At 40.3% G+C, this 21,735-nt stretch overlaps 1 long non-coding RNA gene across 1 annotated transcript in view; it reads left to right on the top strand.

Moving 5' to 3' along the window:
- Positions 1–1,064: 1,064 nt before the first annotated feature.
- LOC118496319 overlaps positions 1,065–21,735 on the top strand; it is a 22,895-nt gene continuing 2,224 nt past the window's right edge. The window contains exons 1-2 of the long non-coding RNA XR_004898881.1: positions 1,065–1,079; positions 13,969–13,972. This is a non-coding gene — a long non-coding RNA (uncharacterized LOC118496319). The remainder of the gene's footprint in view (positions 1,080–13,968; positions 13,973–21,735) is intronic.

Below are 21,735 nucleotides of genomic sequence, written 5' to 3'. Positions count from 1 at the left end.
CTGCAGAGATCTGAGGAGCAGTTAACCATAGTCCTCATAAATCCAGTTTAGGAGTTTAGAAGGCCAACACAAAGAAAGCAGAAGGTAACGGACACCCGGCCAAAAAAAAAGAGGGACATCCGGCGGAATGTCCGGTGGCACCGGAGCAATCCAGGAAGTGGAGCGTCGTGCATATAGATAAGGGCACAGCTAATAGGGATCCTAGGGTTGGGTAAGTTATAGAGTATGGTCTAGACCTACTTTATCTGTAAAGTGTCCTGAGATAACTACTGTTTTGATTTGACACTATTAATAAAATAGAATTGAATTGAACTGATCAGCCCTGACCTAACTATCAGATGTGGTGTGATTACAGTAGATTAAGTTTAACCATAAAATAAAGTAAAACAACATCAAATGGATTGCAGATACGCCAATACATTGCTGATGAAACAAGAAAATGAAATACTTGCCAAGGGCTTTAGGCCAGGGTGCGTGGACCGTGCTGTCCTTTGTCAGATCCTCAGCAGGAGACGAGGAGGGCTGCCTGAGGACACGATGGAAGTCTGACTGAGCCTCTTTACTGTCCTCCTCAGAAAACACATCTTCCACTAGTGTCAGCAAAGATGCCACCACCCACAGCATCACCTGATAATATCAAGGAACACGTAAGTAGTTACTTTGTCCACTGGCTGGCTGGTTGGTAAGGGAAGCTGGAAGATTCACTGCACTTTATCATAAAAGCATGATCAGAGAGTGTGCAATCGCAAAGACACATGCAGTCAGAGTTAAATGTTTCTCACTAACTGTTGTCTGTTAGTCTGTACTAACAGACTAAAAACTCTTTCTTAAAAGCCATCCAGACTCTAAATCTATGCTCATAATGTCTCTGCACCCATATTCACATTTCTTATTAGTGTTTTTACAATCCATTTTACTAATCTGTGCAATATTTAGGGTTCAAACCTGAAGGGGTTATTTTATAATATTATAGTATTATAGTATTATATTATATTATTATTTTTTATTTATAACTTTTGTGCAATTGTGCAATATATTTATTATCGCAACTACCTGCCCTTGTTTGTTTTATGATGAATGTTGTTTGTCTTATATTATGCGTGGATGTGTGCAATATAGTTTTATTTTGAGCACCGCTGGGAGGGGCATTCGTAATTTCGTTGTATTTAGTGTAACATAATGACAATAAAGGCTTCTTGTTCTTAAGGGTGGGATATTAAAAACACTATCCATTGCTGCAGACACCAGAAGTATAACTGCCATGCATGGTCTATTCCAATACCTTATAGAGCTCAACAGTGTGGTTCTGGAAGTAAAACCCCCATTCATTTTCTCTATAAGGATATTTTGATTATTAGCCATAATCTAAGTCTAAACCATCCGAGGTAGACTCACTACGAGGTTGTGAAAGTTTCTGCTCCTGTAGAAGCCACAAGTCCGTATGAAATCAACCTTGTTTTAAGAAAAACATGTTTTATACACGCTATCAAGGAGAAGTACCCCACTACCCACAAAAAAAAAGGTGAAAGGCAATGCAAATAAAGAGAGTTTTTGTTTAAAGATGCTCTAAGCGATGTTGGGTGATGTCACTTCTTGTTGACGTTCGAAGTATTGTCAAAAAGAAACGGCGGCTAGCTCGCCCCACTCCTCCTCATCCTGTCCCCTCCCCCTCCCTTCCGCGCACTAACCCCCCCACCCCTTAATCCTTTTTGTCGGTTATTGGCTGGAACACTGTTTGTTATGTTTCGTGGTGTAGGTTGGTGCAGTTTGTTTTTGTTGCCGTTTGTGGAGCCTGGGCTGTCTACAGAGACCACGTTTTTTTACAGTGTGTTTAGGGGACAGGCAGCTCGTGGATAGTGAGGAGATGTTGTATGTGACAAAAAATGTTGTAGCCTAAAAAACGCAAGACATCGCTTAGAGCACCTTTAACTACATTTTAACGTATTCTTTTTCGTCGACGATATTGCATGTTGTTATCGATTGATGCATGAATGTATCACATTATTGTTACAACAAAGGTTGGGCTAATTTGAACCATTTTATATACTAGAGGAGAAAATCAGAAATCACTTTGTTGAGTCTAATCTAATCTAATTTTTTCCAAGATAAGCAGTCGCATCACCGTCAGAGGTGGAAAGAATACAAAAATATTCTACTTACAGTACGTAAAAGTAAAATTCCTTTGATGAACTTTAACTTAAGTACAAGTAAAATAACCAGTGTAAAAATCTACTCAAGTAAAAGTAAAAAGTAGCTTATTTAAAATTTACTCAGAGAAAAAAGTTACTAAGTTACGTTTTACCACTGGGAATAGATATAGTTTTTTCATATTTATACTTGTTTAATATGTTATTTATACTTATACTTATTTAATCAAATTGCAGTCTTTTGTGATTTGATAAGGGCACAAATCGATGTTAGTTCGTTGACAGATACAAAGCAGCGTTAAAGAGCTTTTTTTTATTTACTTTTTTAACTCAGTAATGATGATGTGATTTAAAATCTAGCAAAGTACAATACTTAAAAAGACATACGTAAGTAAAAGTAAAAGTACAGATTTTAAAAACTACTTTAAAACGTAAAAGTACACAAATACAGTAACATAAGTAGTTGTAATTTGTTACTTTCCACCTCTGATCAGCGTTCAGCTCTAATGACTGTCTTCAGTTTAGTAGTATATTGATGGGCAAATTCACAAAGAATGGATTGTGTACTCAGGTCCTTTACAGTCTAAACTAGAGATGGTCCGATACCATTTCTTCCTTCCCGATATCGATTCCGATACCTGAACTTGCGGATCGGCCGATACCGAGTACCGATCTGATACCAGTATATTATATATTTTATCATGTTTTAACACAGCTGTATGCTACTATCCCTGTATGGATGTGATATGATTGCTATCTTTGTTGTTAAACTGTGTGTGAAATATGAACAAACACACAATCAATGAACGCCGTAGAACTTTCTTGTATTATCCAGTTTGACAGTCAACGGAAAAGAAACAGAAAAGAACATAAATAAACTACTTTAAAGTAGATTTTATTCAGAGCTAAATTACATGGTATCAGATCGGTGCATAAACTCCAGTACTTGCCGATATAGATACCAGCATTTTAGGCAGTATCGGAGGCTTTTCCAATACTGGTATCTGTATCGGAACATCTCTAGTCTAAACCAAATTCCATGGCAATTTATTCAATAGTTGTCGAGATATTCCAGTTAGGACCAAAGTGACTGTGCCATCCCTACAGCCAGTGGTGGAATGTAACTAAGTACATTTACTCCAGTACTGTAGTTAAGTACAAATATTGAGGTACTTGTACTTTACTTGAGTCTTTTCTTTTCATACCACTTTCTACTTCTACTCCGCTACATTTCAGAGAGAAATCTGACAGCTTTAGTTACTAGTTACTTTACACATTAAAGTGTAGTGATGGCCAAATGAAGCTTCGTGAACCATTTTCTTTATTTTCGGAGCCCACTAGATGGCGCTCTCTGTTCAGTGTGTTTTCAACCCTTTGTTGAAGAGAGAGCACCATCTAGTGGGCTCAGAGGATAAAGATAATAGTTCATTTGGCCATCACTATTAAAGTGCTCATATTATGCTTTTTGGCTTTTTCCCTTTCCTTTATTGTGTTATATATCTTTTTTGTGCACATTATAGGTTTACAAAGTGAAAAAGCCCAAATGGACTTACCATCTCCAACAGAAAACACTGTTCACAAAATGCTCCAAACAGCTCTATTGTAGTCCAGCCTTTACTTCCGTGACAAATGTGCGTCACTTTGTAACACACGTTATAATGCTTGCATAGCTGCTAGCGTGGCACGCCCTCATATTCTGCTTCTGACTGGCTAGTAGTCCTCACCTAGGTAGTGTGCATGTGCGACTCCCAACAATGGTGGTGATGGTACAGAAGTGAGATGCCTCACTCAGTAGCTAAAACAGAGAGCTCAACACACAGGGTGAAAAGAGGAGCTGCAGCAATGTGCAGTACAACTAAAATATGGTGTTTTTTGAAAAATAAACCATGTAAACCTATTCTGATATAACCTCTAAATACAATTATGAACCTGAAAATGAGAAAAATATGAGCACTTTAAGATTTCTGCACACAAAACATATTATAAATGAAACTAACCAACAATTCCAACAAGTCCAGCTGAAATGATTAGACCATTAAACACAGAATTAGTTTTTAACGCTTTTTTGATTACTTTAACGAGTACTTTTACTTTTAATACTTTAAGTCCTTTTTCCTGATGATACTTATATACTTTTACTTAAGTGACATTTTCAATGCAGGACTTTTACTTAGTATTTTTAACAGTGTGGTATTAGTACATTTACTAAAGGATCTGAGTACTTCTTCCACCACTGCCTAGAGCCATGCAGCTAGGACTTTATTTTTAGTATTTGCATTTAATTGAGTGATATACACTGTTACATACATTGTGGAAACTGAAAGTTGATCCATCCTGTTCCATCAGCTCTTTGACATGGAAATGGTGTCTGTGATCCCTGTGTCTGGCCATTAGCCTGTAGAGGAGCCTGTAGAGGCCCTGTCCCCACGGCCTTGTGGGATACCTGCAGCCAACACCTGCACCTCTTTAATTACTTAATTGACACGTGACACCGTCCCATTGTGCAGGTAAGGTTAATATTTTAACATCACTTATGAAATGAGTTTCTCTGTAGTGTCTGGCAGGAAGTTGCTAAGGCCCAGATCAAATGGGCAATGTAGTGAAAACTGGCTGATGCCGAAACATATATGCCGAGAGTCTGCCAGCAAATCCTACTGGCCTTCTTTTCTTTCTGATTCTCATGCATTAGATACGTCTTTCATTCATGAGAACAAGGATTAAAACTTCGTATGTGTCAAGCGTCAAAGAGTCAACAGCTTTAAGATTTATTTGTCCCACTGAAGATTTGTCTTGGACAAAAGGCTGTCCACGTAAAAATACATATAATCAAAAACATACAAGGGCAGACACATGAACAGCTTGTCGGATCGTCTTACAGTGTCTGAAACCCCTAGTGCATGAATGTCAAACTCAACTTCCCTAAGGGCCACACTGGAAAATGAGAGTCGCATCAAGGGCCAGACATGTAGAGTTTATTGACATGCTTTTATTTAATCTAAAAAGTAAAATATCTTTGACTGTATTAGTGCGTATCTTATAAAGTCTTCTCACTTACAGTTTGGTCAACATAAAGCCCTAAAAAAAGGGGGGGGACTGCCCATTTCGCCGATGCTCCATTGTTCCAACCTCTCTATAACTCGAAAAATTCCTTTTGGTCCTACAGCCCACTAGTCCGACGTCCCTTTGTTTCGAAAAAATAAACCCTCTGCTCCGACATCCCATTGTTCCGACCATATAGGCTTTTGTGGATCACTTCCTATAAGGAAACGTAACCCCATTTGTACAAGTCCTATCCCCTGACCAATCGGCTATCCTAACCTTAACCAAACAAGGTCAAATGCCTAACCCCAACCCAGTAGCGGATCACCTCACATAATCTAAAATCTGAATCAACAATAACAAGCGAAATTACTTTTCTCTAGCTGACAGCAAAATTACGAATCCCGTAATCCCGCGTGGCCATAGTGGTCGATTGGTTGGGGCAGTGGTGGAGTGGGTCCAAAAAATCTACCGGCAGTGGCCGCGGGCACGGGCAACGGCCGCAGGCAGGGGCAGCGGCCCGGCAGCAGCCGCACACCAGGCCGCCGGATGGTGTTGCTAAGAACTTGCAATCTATAACTATAATCCGACCGGCCCTCGCGGCCTTAAAACACTACCGGGCCACCGGAAAAGTCCCGACCCTCCTGATTGCCACTACGCTACTGGGTTGGGGTTAGGCATTTGACCTCGAGTGGTTAAGGTTAGGATAGCCGATTGGTCAGGGGATAGGACTTGTACAAATGGGGTTACGTTACCTTATGGGAGGTGATCCACAAAAGCCTATATGGTCGGAACAATGGGATGTTGGAGCAGAGGGTTTATTTTTTACAAAACAAAAGGACGTCGGACTAGTGGGCTGTAGGACCAAAGGGAATGTTTCGGGTTATTGAGAGGTCGGAACATTGGAGCGTCTGTGAAATGACATGGCACTGCAGTTGGTGGATTATCAAACATCGACTTGAATGGCCGCGCACGGAACGCAGCGCAGACGCACCTGGTGGAAATTAAGGGGTAAGCCATCGTAGAAATAAGTGACAAACGCACGGAAAAAGCGACAAAGACATTGAAAAAAAAAGACCTTAAGAAAAGCGCCAAAACAACGCCATAAAGAATGGCAAAAATCAGGAAGCAAGCGCCAAAAAGACTTGACAAAAACAAAACAAAAACATCACAAAGAGTGGGAAAAACTTCATAAAAAGCGACAAAAACATTGGAGGAAAAAAAACGCAGAAAAAAGCACCAAAACAACACCGTAAAAAGTGGAAAAAACGTGGAAAAAAAACAACCAAAAGAGTCGGCAAAAGTGACAAAAACTTCAGAAAACGCAACAAAACGTGAAAAGGTGACAAAAACAAGGTGAGTCAAAATTGATTGAGAACCTAAATTGACAAGCGGGCTGGAACAAAATCTGCGAGGGGCCGGATTTGGTCCCCGGGCCTTGAGTTTGACACACGTGCCCTAGTGTTTACTGGTGTTGGCATCAGTCTTTTTACTGACCAGGGCATCTCAAGGCCAGCTGACAGAGCAGCAGACAGATTTGCTGTGAGACTCAGACTGAACTTCTGGGAACATGCTCACCTTCCAGTTCTTCAGGTGATGCTGGGGAGTCGACGCTTCCTGCCTCCACCACGTTTTACCATCTGAAAAAAAAAGGAAAACAATAATAACAATAATCAAGGAAAGCACTCTCCATTCAGTATTCTAATTAACTGTTCTTTTGAAATGCCATGTAGAATGTTTCCTCGAGGCGGGGGGAATTCCGGCTTTCCTTCACCGCAATACCAAGGTACATTAGCTTTTGTTAAATCTTAAATCAAAAGAGATCACTTATGATTCATGCTCTGTTTACCACAGTGCCATGGGCACTGTGAGCAAATTCAGTTCAATCAGACATGATGACACACTTCACTTCCACAGCATTTCATCTATATGCATACTAGGTCTGTCAATGGAATAACAAAATAATAATAAAATAATAATAATAATTAATCCAGATTATTCGCCAGTTAATCACACATTTTTATCTATTCAAAAGTACCTTAAATGGATATTTGTGAAGTATTGAATTACTCTTATTAACATGGGAGTGGACGAACATGCTTGCGTTGTGTAAATGTCTGTATATTTATTATTGGAAATCAACTGACGTCACAAACAATGACAAATATTGTCCAGAAACCCTCATACCAGTGTTTCTGTTATCTGGTAATTACCGTTTCTTTTTACTTGGAAAATCTGTTAAAGTGTGACATATTTTTTTCAATCTCTCCGGTCCTATAAAATATATAAAATAATTCCCTCCACAGTGCATGCATGCCACCACTCTGTCTCACGCAATGTCCCATCCATACCATGCTGCCACACATTACAGAAGGTGAAGATTTGAGTGAGATCATCAACATGAGGACTTTTACATTCATAGAGCAATCACTTGGCTAACATACTGAGGGGGATATTATGTGATTTTTAAATAGAAATCAGAAAAAAGGGTAATAATTACAAAAACAAATTGTTTTCCACTCATTGACAAGACAAAAGAGTAAGTGAACATAACCGGTGTCCCATTTCATGGTCGTCAGTTCGCTTCCAGGTGAACTAGAGTTCGGTTCACTTCAGGTGAGAACAGGATCCAACCCAAATACAGGAAGTGAACCAAAAAACAAAGCATTTACTAACCTGCAATTTCAACCTTGCACACGATTTAAGGACTTATATTTGACATAAGGCAGGGCTTCTCAAAGTCCAGACCAAGGTCCGCATCATCAGCCCATAAACCTCTGGTTATGAATACAATACCTTATGAAGTCTAACGTTTCTTTTATTTTTAAATACATTTCATACTGATCAGTACATTGTAAGTTAAGTTGAATATACAGTAGTGTTGTTACGGACTGTAGTTGATCTCCCTCCCTAAAAAAATAAATAGGTTTGGAATTATTTTTACAACTGAAATACATTTTTTATTAGAGAGAAAGTAGGTTACTGAAAAACGATACTGGTACCGAACTCCACGTAGTAGTATCGGTCCAAAGGTTGACCAGGAAAACAGAGAACTCAACTTGAATATGTGTTACCTAAAGGTTATTAGTAAGTTTATTAAAGGACAATTCTGGCGCAAAATGAACCTAGGGGTTAATAACCTGAGAACTTTGAAAGTGTACAGACAGTTTATTAAAAAGATAGATTATAAAGACAGTAGCATTCATATTTACATGCAGGCGCCATCTTGGGAAAACAGTCATGACCAGTCGAACCACGAGCGCTGTGCAAAAGTAACCAGTAACATAGCTCAAGCAGGGCGCCCTCATTATGCTACCGTTGAAGTGTGGTGCTATTTTGAGCCTTGTTAGTGGTGTAGAAATATACACATGTGTTATTAATCCCTAGGTTCATTTTCCCCCGGAATTGTCCTTTAACTGTTTTTTTTTTTTTGTTTTTTTTATCGGCAATAGTTCCGGACCCCTGAAAAAAATTCAGATATGGACCTTTCAGTGATACGTTTGAGAACCCCTGACATACGGGATGATAATTTTCAGATTAGCTGTTTTGACCACACATCGCTGGTCGTCAGTGTGACATCATCATCTCTCTCCTTCTCTCGCTGTCTGTTAGCTGCTCCGATTGGTCGCCTTCTTCTAAAATATCAGAAACACTAAAGCCAAACCAGAAAACCCAAGACGTTATAAATTTGGTGTTGCTCCATTATTTCTGAGATCAGAAGAGTTTCACTCGGATATTCTATCCAATAATAGACCAGCGACTGTTTCGATGTTTGGTGCGCCTGACAAAGTGCAGTGTGAACGCAAACCAAAGCTTTTGAAAAATTGCAACTTTAGCCCCGAATTACAGCGAGTCTACCGAACTATAGGTGTGAAAGTGCCCAAAGTCAACAGTTTAAAAACAGTCAGCAACAACATATTGGATGGATGATTATCCCTGCCCAAAAGTCTTGTCCAAACGCAGCTGAGGAAAAGTCTTCTTTTGCCAAAATCTGACACAACTAAAGTAATCTTCGTGGTTGTCAACACCCCACAATCCATTCATGATGGGTTTCAACTTGGAAAGCTGGGAGATATCATTAGACCAGGAGGCCAAGGTGTGCTGAAGTGACACATCACAACACGTACTGTAAGCTTGTCCCAATGTGCCAATATCTGTTGTTAGGTGGACAACTTCCTGGTTGTTAACTTTGAAATGTCAGACTTTATGAGTTGATGAGTAAGATTGGCCATCGAAAAGCAATTCCAACTTGGAATAGTTTCAAAAATTACATTTGGAAAATTTGGATTTGAATCCGATCATCAGTTCCAAATTCAACATGCACGTTGAATTTGATGTTTTGGTTTCCGTAGCGGCCAGGAGCTTGTTGTGTTGCAGCCATGGAGCACAGTGTGGCGACGCTCTAAAGTATGGCTGAAAAAGCCCGGTAAAACTGTAACTCACCATTGAATCAAAATAAAATGTTCCTCTTATCTATGAAATAAGCACGTGACCACGTTTCAACTCCACCCCTCAAAGAATAGGAATTGAGAATCGATAAGAACCGGAAAAAAAGCAGTAGTTTGGGCTTTGTGATCATCCTCTATAGACTTTCATTAGCTCCCAATAACATGCAATAATAGACCAATGTAGCCACTAAAATGTGACACAGCATTAGTTAGTTCATAGTAAGTTAATCACATTGTTTCCATTTGCTATGTTTGGTACACTTGGCCGTCAGTAGGGCTTTCCTGGGAGAAACCTTTTATGTTTCAGTTGGTCTTGTATAAAGACAAGAGGAGCTCAGCATTAGTAGCATTGGCATTTAGGGCTGGAACCCCCCTCCCCCCACCCCCACCCTCCTCCGCACAGTTACTTGTAACCAAGGAGGACACGGAGGATTAAAAAAACATGATGGAGTCTTCAGAAGAGGTAATTATCTTCACTCGAGTTTCTGCCGGACGACACCATTTTCTGAACATAGCCATACGGAGAAATACAGAAAGAGTCTTGTTGAGCTAATTAGCTTTCTATCAACTCATCAACTCAAAAATCGTTTTTATAAACCCAGCCATAACGGCAATAACAGAAATTCAACTTATTCAAAATCCACAGAAGAACTGGAGACACACAGGATAGAAAACAAAGAGCTTGCTGTTCTCTCTTTTAATATAATGTTGAACTATATTCCACAGACTCTAGACCAGCTTAAGGAGTGAATGCTGCAGGCAGAACAGGAGGCAGATTGCTATGACGACTCCGCTGGATGCAGCTCTTGTATTAAAGGAAAGATCAGACCGGTTTTAAAATAATGCAGGATCCACTGGGAAATGATTCACTTGATCAGATGTTTCTCTAAATAGTAATGAACATGTTCAACATAAATGAGCAAAGCACACACCATCCTTGAAAGGATCTGGGGAGCAATCAAAAATATTTAATATAGCCTATACATTTTAAAACATGATACTATCACACAGATGCTTTTAGGATCACACCCTATAATAAAAAAAGCTTTAAACGTACTGTAAGTGGTACTTTCGAATAATATGGACACCAGGGATGGACAGGCCATCGGGAGGTTCGGGAGATTTCCCAAACGGCCGGTCCATCATAACAGGTGACAGTACAGCCCTCAGTGTTGACATGGGCTGGCCTATTTATTTATTTATTTATTTGTTGTTTATTTGAATAGGGACAGATACAAAAAACATAAATTATTATAAAAAGAACAATCCGATGCCTGTATCACAGTGTTTATAGCCATGGCTAATTCGCAACAACTGTCCCTAGAACGGCTTTTTACAGTTAAAATAATAAAGGAATCAAATTTTTACAGAGAATACAATGTCCAGAAACCAGTTAGCAGCAATAAAAATAAGTGTAGTAAATAAACACATTCATTCAAACTCACACAGATGCACACCTCACATACACACAACTATAAATTTCATATGGCATGATCACACTGCTGCTGCTGTACGAGCCATAGCGCTCACATCCGCAGACAGCGCAAAACGGAGCTCTGGTCCGGCTGTCAGACTGGGCCAATTCAATACTGTCAATTTGAAGGGGGGATGCGAGCGGCCGAACGACCCCTCCCGACTTGGACTGCTCCTTGTTTTGTGTCTATCTGATTGACTCTGCCTGACCCTAGGCCGGGAAACTTACTTCACTGAAGTTATGATCACAGAGAAAACCAAAAAAAAAAAAAATGGTGGTGAAGATGAAAAAGAATTGCCGGCGCTGAGAAGTTGAGGTTAAAAAGAAGTGTAGTTAGAGCAAGATGCGGTTAAATGCGCCAAATTAACCAACCTTTTCCGTAGTGGAAAGATCAAGGTTAATACCACTGTCAGCAAGAGCACTGATGAGGCAGGACCAGGACCCGGCAACAGAGACATGACAAGTGCACTATCGGCCATGTTGGGAAATAATATGTGTGCATTAGGTCAAAGTGGGTTTAATAAGGAATAGTTAAGACAGGCAGGAGGAATATGGAGCAGGAACCAGCAAAGATACAGTGAAAGGTAGTGCAGTGTAACTTCAACTTCAACTTCAACTTTCAACTTTCAACTTTCAACTTTCAACTTTCAACTTTCAACTTTCAATTTTATTTTGTCCCCGGAGGGTGATTGGTACAAAACAAAAGGTACAATACATGAAAAACAACATAGTCATACAATTCAGAAGGAGATGGGGGGGGCGGGGGGGTGACAAGCCTCGTGAGACCGTCCTGATCTCGCGATCTCCAGTTTTCCACTCGCAGATCAGTCTGGCATCTTGAGACAGAGAAAATTTGGAGCCGTTTGCCAAACGACCGACCAATCAGCGTTGGTTTTGAGGCGGGTTTAGGTGTGACGCAACGAGAAGCGACTGTTCAGTCTAAACAACATGGCGGCTTCCACGGATGAGATGAGCGTAGCTATCGTGCAAGTTTTATCCGAATTAGAAAGTATTCCTTCATTGAAAGAAAAGCAAAAAAACGGCACTGGAGGCCTTTCTCGGAGGAAAAGATGTTTTTGCCCTTCTCCCGACTGGTTTCGGCAAGAGTTTGATATATCGATCTGATTGGTTGATTTGGCCCGTCTATCACCAACATAGGTGGTGATTAGCAGCAGAATAAGGACAAAAGAATAAGAATAAGGACAAAGCTACTAATACCCGCAATAAAGTGCAAAGTGACCAGACATGTTGAATACATGATCGACATCTCTTCCATCATCCACACAAATTGTCCACATCATTTTGCTGTCTTTGTACTTGTACTCTTCACAATGACAATAAAGTTGAATCTAATCTAAACTAATAGACATAATCATTATCCTACTCATCATCATCACCATCATCACCACCGTCCACACAAACCACATCATATCGCTAACTAAACAGGGTGTGCAGGACCGGATAGGCATTTGTTTTATGAAGAGAAATAAAAACATATGGAAAGAGTTGCATGATTGTTTTAAATGATTTTAAAACAGAAATTAAGAGAACATCCACTATTGCATTAAATGTACTGGCCTGCTGAATTAGAAATCTTTGTTACTTTTCAATGGTTAGTTATTGGTAATTGCATAAGTTACTGATGTCATTTATACTACTTTATTTACCCTGCAGATGTAGCTCTCAGTCAGCAAACTGAGGAGGCAATATGTGCAAAACATCCTGAGTTGAAGGTCTTTAGCAATATCCGATTCTCTTCATACCACAAAGGCTGGATTTTTTTTTTTTTTTATTGTTTTACATCTGTATTACATTAATTATGTAGTATTATATATAGTAGTATATAAAATTACTTCCAAAAAAATGTTCTACGTGCACTCTTCACACGTTCTCATAAAAGAGTCCTGGGCTGAATTTTGGTCCCAGTACATCCCTGGTGGACACAAAGATGTTGTCCATAAATCACCAAAAGGTCTACCAGGATGTAAACATAGCAAAACAAGACACTAAAGTTTGTTATGGTGTGCTCTCTATTTTTATAACTTCATGTTTCCAAAAATTGCTTCTGTCCGAAAAACAGACGTAGAGAAGGGTACAGCAGGAGATCTGGATCAGATTACACAACACTGACTGTGTGTGTGTGTGTGTGTGTGTGTGTGTGTGTGTGTGTGTGTGTGTGTGTGTGTGTGTGTGTGTGTGTGTGTGTGTAAGTAAATGATAGCCTGCAGTGACACACTAATGCCAAGCCTGCACCAGCTACTAAAAGTTTAGAACAGACCCGACTGAGGACACAGATGGGAAAGGTGTAGAAAAGTGTAGCTTCAACTGACTTATTTCCTGTAGTAAGGCCTATTATGTTATCTATTTAATCTATAATAAAAAAAATCTTAACAGTCCCACTTGTAGCCCTTTAAATGTTCATTGTACCTCACAATATTAAAGTGTTTGATTCAAGGGCGTAACTTTGGGTTCATCATTAGAGGGGGTTGAGATCTCAAACATATCAAACACTTAATTTCCTGCATTCTGGGGAATTTTTCTGCAACAAATTATGGTGCAAATGTCTTTATTTATGTAAAGGAAATTACAAATTTTTTTGGGGGGGGGTTGCATTGGCCAGTTTTGATTATTGCCTATGGATTAACTTAGTTTGACATTTGTTTTTCTCCTTTGTCAAGATTGGCGGAGCCCAAAGCCAACCATGATCCTGACCACAACTACCAATTGAAGTACACAAACATTTGAAATGCTTTCCAATCTGCCAGTTACATTAAGAATGTCTGCAGGACTCAAGCACTTACTTTCTTAAGTCTGGCATAAAACCCAGTCACAATGTTTTTTTTTTACAACTTCCGGGTAGAAACGTCCCTGCGCCCCATACATAAAAATTGAACAGCGCTGAGCAAACCAGGACGAGGAACAACTGAACATACTCTGATCTCCTTCATCTAAAATGCATGTCTGATGCTTTCATATGTCAACACTGTGACTAACGTTAGCTTGGAGAGCTAATTCACCTGTTGGGCCAGAGACTAAAGAAAATGACACCACCCAAACTAGCAGTCAGTCCAACCGGCGGTGACATGTTGCTGTTCCTAACACTAGATTTGGTTTATCAATGACGCTAGCATTTTGTGTTAGCACGAAATGACAGTGATTCGGTCTGTATTCTTCTGCGTTTTGGGAACCACCGAATGAATATAACTAAAAGACTTTTCTCAGATCAAATGATTGTAGTCTTTCAGCTTTTTGAGTGTTATTTATTTATGATCTGCTCTAGCTTTCCCAATGTTTTAGACACAGATATGGTGATAATAACGGTCCTAAATGATGTGAAAAAGAGACTACACCAACTACAAAGAGACGCCAAACAACCCCAAAGAAAAGAAAAATTACCCAAAAGAGACACAACACGACTACAACGAGACACAAAAACTCACAAAGAGAGACAAAATGGCTGGGGAAATTTTGTTTTTTATTGAAAAATGTAACACTTTCTTGAGGAAGGACGCCTAAACCCCCCGCCAAATACGTGCACCTAAGTCTTCCACAAACTGAAGGAAAACACTGCTGCAGGGCAACAAAAACACAGCTTGCGCCAAACAGCCAGGCTACACCTCTTACAGCAGAGATAAAACAAAACTTCAGCAGCTGTCTAGCCCTTTGATTTTCTGCCAATCCCAACCTACCAACAGACTGTTTGTGAAAGTCTCCACGGCTGCCAAATATCTAATCTTTATTCATATCCTAACTCACCGGTGTTTTGCCACCAGGGCCGGTAATAGGATTACGCTCCTCTTTTACAAACCAGGTCATCCTGACATCACACAGGAATGTTTGTACATGATTACATCGCTTGGTAACACTCTTGACAGCAACCACACACACACACACACACACACACACACACACACACACACACACACACACACACACACACACACACACACACACACACACACACACACACACACACACACACACACACACACACACAGACACAAACTTGAAGTGTCTATGAGTAATAAACAAATGAATAACTCAGAAAAAGGTCAAGCCAGACCTGATCTATTACACACACTTCATTTCTGCCTCACAAATATGTCCACTGTATACATCTCAATGAGAAAGACAATGTGAAGCATTCAGACAAAAATGCTGAAGTTTGATTCAAAGTCACCAGAGGGAGGCCATGTTAGTCCTCTTCCTGCATTCCTCAGGAACCAAACCACACAAGCATCACCCTGAGGGAAAATCAATGTATCAATGTAATTTCTGTCTGGACGTTCTGTGCTACAACCTGAGGGCATTTCTGTGATTGACTTTAAAGTTCATCCAAATCATTTTACACATACATTAAATACACAAACGCTCATCTAAGGCTTTTGTACACATCGAATGGAAAGTAAAAAGATGAGGCAAGTACAGAATACAATCTGTAGTTTGAGCAAAAAGCCACTGGATTTCGAGATCTGGGTGCTGGTAAGATAGAAGGGAAGTTGAAGTTTACCATAGTTCATTTACACAAACTAACCCACATTATTGTTATACAAAGTTGGTCAAAAATATATATATATATACATTTAAATAAATAAATATAAAAAGTATCCCTTTAAGGCTGGAGTTATGCTTCTGTGAAGATACACAAAAATTCAATGTCTCGATGAGTTTATTCAAAGAAGGGTGTTATTGGCTAATTGTAGGGTGCAGAGGGTCACACAGGAGCCAACACGCCGACAGTTTTGTTGTCATTACTTAATTCCTCATGGGGGTGGCAGAAACTACGCAGTAAGGAGTAAAAAGTACAATATTTCTCACTGAAATGTAGCGGAGTAGAAGTAGAAACTGGCATGAAAAGAAAAGACTCAAATAAAGTACAAGTAGCTCAAATGTGTACTTAAGTACAGTACTGGAGCAAATGTACTTAGTTACATTCCACCACTGGATGCTATGACAGCAGGCTTTAAACACTGCCTTTGAGTGTGGCCATTCATTTTTAGATGTGGTTGGATGACTTGTACACCTAGTGCCATACTGAGATATCTACTCAAAGTTTGTCGCTTATGCACAGCAGAGAAATGGATTATTGGACGATTTGCAAAGTTTCTGAGGAAATGTCACTTCACATAATTTTGCCGTAAGAAAGTTTTTTTGCACACCTCTTTTGTCGGGCAGGCGCGTAGGATATGATCAAAAGTAGCAGATCAAAAGCTTAGAGAAGAGTCCTGCACACTGACCATTACGCAAGCAATAATTTATTTAGAAAAATACAACGTTTCGGTCTCAGAGGTAAATGTGTGAATTTACCTGATGAAGGTCTGAGACCGAAACGTATTTTTCTAAATAAATAATTGCTTGCGTAATGGTCAGTGTGCGGGACTCTTCTCTAAACATAATTTTGCCGTAAAAGCTTTTGACCTTTGGAATCAAATGTAACAGATATCATTTCAAGTGTGAAGGATAAAACGTGCTTTCAAGCCCACAGTGATTAACAAAATGCATTCGCTCCATGTTTATGTGTCTACACAGAGACCGTTGAGCCAGCATACCCTGTCTGAACCTCTTGATAGATGTCCAGAAGACATTTTTATATAAATTGAGCTTTTATAAATGAAATGAGGCTGTTTGGATTTCCCAGCGTGTGAGTGTGACTGCTTTGTAGCAGATGTTGATGTGTTGCTGTGAGCTCAGCACCCGCCAGACTGCTTCCACTACCTGGCATGTGGCAGGGGCATGTTCTTTTTTTAGTCTCCATTCAAAAGTTACCAAGTCAGGGTAGCCTTTCTGAAAATACAATATATATATTTTTTTAACACAGGCTAGATAATTGTGAACAAATTTGAATCTACCGTTGTTTAGTACTTTACTGTTCTGACACTGTACGCTTAAGTCTGTATAGTCTATATCAACGACGTTTCATTTCCGGGATTGCTCCGTTGTCGCCGGAAATTCCGCCGAATGTCACTCATTTCGGCCGGATGTCCGTCGCCTTCCTCTTTCTTTGTGTTGATCTCTGCAGGGTAAATCCAGACAGCTAGCTAGACTATCTGTCCAATCTGAGTTTTCTGTTGCACGACTAAAACAACTTTTGAACGTACACATGTTCCACCAAAACAAGTTCCTTCCCGAGGCTATTTTGCAGAGGCACCGTGGCTCCGTCTGGTGCTCAGCGCCGCCCATGCCGATTGTGATTGGTTTAAAGAAATGCCAATAAACTTGAGCATGTTTTTCTACCATCGCAGAATGCTGTGTGGAAGAGCCAGACCTTGCTCCACAGCTCTGTGGAGCAAGGTCTGGCAATGCGAGACTACAGGAACGCTAATTAGGACGTCAGTGTCTCAGGCTGTCTGGGAGATGTTAGCTCTGTTTACAGAAATGCCTTTAGCCATCATTTCTACAACTTGTGTTTGTAGAAGTGCACTCACTTCATATTTCCAAGAATATTCATATTTCCACATTATTTAGCAAAAGACAACTTACAAAAAGCCACAGGCATCACAACCTGTTTTCACATTCTACTACAGCTGAAATAGTACACACAAGCTGATACAGTGCAGCGCTAACAGGCCAAAACAGAATGTTAGCGTGTAGATAAATTACAGCCCCTATTCTGGTTCAGGGCTTACATTACTCAGTAAAGCTGTTGATATGAATCTTCTATCCAAATCCCTTTCTTTTTTTCAGGTTTGTATAATCTTTACAATATTCAGAATTATTAAAAATAAAATATTACAGCCAGGGAAACAGCAGTAAACAGAAGAAGGTGCGTGCTCTTTCCACCTACTCACAGCATATTCATTTATTAGACATTTCATTGAGGTTTGTCTGGGTTGTGAAATAAGACATTGACGTTTACCTACCTGCAATGAAGCAACACCAATTTATTGTGTACAGAGAATGATCACAATCTTTTAGACTACTCGAGATCTGACACAAGTACAACCGAACCACAAAGAAGTCCCAGAGACTGGAAAGATGAAGACAGAGATTAAGTGTGGAGCCAAAACATCAGGACAGAAAGGGTCTGGCAATGCAAAGGTCTCACATATCCAGAACCTCCTCCACAGCGCTGCGAAGGAGTGTCTGGCTAATCCCATGGATGTATTAAGAGAACTGGATACAGTGTTCGGCGGGAAGCCCCGGGACGTTCCAATGAGAGTGCTCAAAAGCGCATAAAGCAAACATGGAGCTCGGCTCTTCCGCATTGTTGGCCCATAACGCTGGTTGGCTCACGATGGGCATGCGCACTAGCAACAATTTGTTTGCGTTGTCGTAGCAACCGGTAGCAACATGCGCGTTCATGAGCTTCTCTGTCGTGTCTCTTACAAGTGGCGAACTCATGAACTCGCCGTTTTCATTGTCTAAAATATTCACTAACGTTAAACATTGTTTTCGTTGTTCCCGATCGTTTACATGCTTAGCTAAATAAACGATAGATGTATTTAGCTAGACAACCAAGGAGATTTAATAATTATGTTGTGCTACTAGCTAGCTACCTACTAACTAGCGCTAGCTAGCTGTTAGCCTGCAGTTTCGTGAACAGAGCTCATCCATGGCTTCAGCTCTCATCCACGTTACAAGCTTTACGGCATACAGCCCTCGGATGTATCATAAGAGAGAACCGGGCGATGTAATCACTATGTCTGTAGTAACGTTATGTAGGCATATAGCTAGTTATGTATAGATCTTAATACAGCCATGCTAGCTACCCCTGATGTTAGCAACTAGCTAGCTAGCCGATAGCCCGCCAGTTTGGGAAACGCTAATGTTTAACGGGCTGGTAAGTTGATATACCCAGAAACAAATTATCCGCTGAAATATAGACGTTTCTTTCGCCATGCAAAGTCTATGTGAAAAGTCTTTCTGGGCCATGGGGTGCAGTACCACCGTTATCCACTAAGCCCATGGTGGCTTTTAGACTCGGCGCTCTTCCTGGGGGCTTGGCTAATCCACACAGCATTCTTTAAACCAATCACCATCGTCTTGGGCGTTGCTAAGCACCGGACGGAGCAACGGTGCCTCTGCAAAATAGCCTCAGGAAGGAACTTGTTTTGGTGGATTTACAGTGCACTACCCAAGATATTCCTCGTTGTCATCATTTTCAAGTATGAAATTGTAAAAAGGAAATTAACCAGAAAAGGTTGCTGTTAGTCCAAAGCTAGTCTCGCTTTGTCAGACCTTCCTCCACAGCGCTGCACAGGAGGGTCTGGCTAGTCCACATAGCATTCCGGGATGGGAGAAAAATGTGCTCTGGTTTATTGGCATTTCTTTAAACCAATCACAATCGTCATGGGTGGCGCTAAGCGGTGCCGCTGCAAAATGGTCTCGGGAAGGAACATGTGTACAGAAAACTCAGATTGGACAGATAGTCTAGCTAGCTGTCTGGATTTACCCTGCAGAGATCTGAGGAGTAGTTAACCATATTCCTCATAAATCCAACAGAGTTTAGAACGCCATCACAAAGAAAGAGGAAGGTGACGGACATCGGTCCGAAATGAGGGACGTTTCGGCGGAATTTCCAGCAGCACCTGATCAATCGCGGAAGTGGAATGTCGTCTATATAGACCAGTGAAAGGGAGACCCTGTAATACTGGCATGGTTTTAAGTCAACTACAAATTGTCCCAATTGTCAATGCCATAAATACTGTTTATCTCACAGCTTGGGGGACAGAACTATGGACAGACCTTATCATCGCTGATACCAGTTGATGGACACATTTGTGATTAAGAGTTCCTTAAAACTGCAGACAGTTTCTGTCATGGCTGAGCTAATGGCCCGTTCCAGGCAACCCGTAATAATAATATAACCCATGTTTTCACAACCTTCAACCCGTAAAAGTGCCCTGGAACGGCAGTCAAACCCGTAATTTACTACCTGTGAACTCGTACCAGATCGTTGTACTCCCAGTTACAGTTTTTGACGTCACACACACATAAACAACAATGGCAACCCCTGTTGATGTTGTATAGACGGTGAGAAATGGAAATAAATAGACGTAAATAGGCAACATAAAGTAATTCCGCACATTGTAATCAAAACAATACAGATACGATTGTGTACTACTACAGGTTATGTTTATTAAATGAAGCCCAAAATATGTCGCCGACTAGAAATCGCTAGTATCAGCTAGCGCTAGCTAACATCAACGTTAGGTAGCCGCTAGCTAACGTCAATGTTAGGTAGCCTAACCTGAACCCTGCCAACGGCACAATGTTTAGCTAGCCAGCTTTGACGGTGTGCCAAATGTCATTATTTTTATCATCAGATGCACAAATCTGCTGTACATAAACGTAACTAAACCGACTTTCACTCAATCACAGTTTATCTGGATGATGACATGCTACCAAGTCGTGAGTCGTGACTTGAAGTTGTAACTTACGGGCTAAAAATTGTGTCTGGAACGCAGCATAACACTGAGCCTGTCCCACCCACCCCCCACATTTTGATTAAACAGGTGATAGTTTTTCATTTGGGCATGGACAACACATTTCTATCTCCTTGCACCTCTTCATGAATACTAATGACAGCACGTTGTATTAACTAATGGCAGGTCTGTGCTGTGATTTGATTTGAATATGGCATGGAAAATCCTAACCCCTAACCCTAACCCTAACCCATGGAAAATGTATTATAATTTTGATTGTTTTTTTTTTCATTTGGGCATTTTAAATCTTGCTAAGTCCTTTGGGGCTGCAGTCCAATCTTTGGCTTACCTTCAGACAGACCTTCAAGATGAGGAAGAATTACAACTAGCCATCCATAAAACAAATGTGGATCACTAAAAAAAACCTATAACTATATGCTAAATGGTCCTGTAGATACAGAGAACTAACCAGCCACAATACATCTCAATAAAACAAACTTGTAAACCACTAAACCACTAAGACTAGTACACATTCTTTCTTCTCCCAAAAAGAAAACGTGCTAGTATTTCACTATCATCACTTTTTGTTTTATTAAGATTCTTTTAAATAATAAATAATTCCCAAATGCTCACCTTTGCTACTAGTGACTTTTGCGGCTGCTGTTCTAGGTCTCTCTCTAAAAGCAGCCAGATGCATTAATGATCACTGTCTGGTGAATGTAAGCTGCTGTGGTAAAGGGCAGAGTGTTTCTGTGCCTGCCAAACTTTGCTGATCATTAGCACATTTTGCAATAAAGCAGGCCACTGCTATCCTGCCAGTAGCTGCTCGCAGCCCATAACTCTTCCTAATGCCACCATGCAATCACTGCCCTGTGAAGGGGGGTTGTAGAAACACCAGATTTGCCCCACAGAGGGGGTAAGAAGTAAAGAAGTGACATGTTATTATTGCTACAGCTATATTAAAACACACACACACAAACATGATAGCAATAACTTCCTGTATTCCTGTTATACAGTATGGGTTCATAGCATAGATTGTAAAAATAATGGACAAAGCTTCCGGGTCTGACTCCACTGGCTCCAAAAAGAAGTCTGTTTCTAGAGAAGTCTATGGGAAAATGAGCCTACTTCTCACTTTATTTATTACCTCATTAAACATTTTCATAATGAGTTTATATATATATTTTTTTAATACAGCACGATGTTCATTTAGTAAATTATGGTCCCATTTATTTTAAAACAGACGATAAAGCAGGGGACGC

Source organism: Sander lucioperca, chromosome 11 (genome assembly GCF_008315115.2).
Source record: "Sander lucioperca isolate FBNREF2018 chromosome 11, SLUC_FBN_1.2, whole genome shotgun sequence".
NCBI lineage: Eukaryota > Metazoa > Chordata > Actinopteri > Perciformes > Percidae > Sander > Sander lucioperca.
The sequence above is the reverse complement of the archived record's forward strand: the minus strand, read 5'-3'. Positions and strand labels throughout refer to the sequence as shown.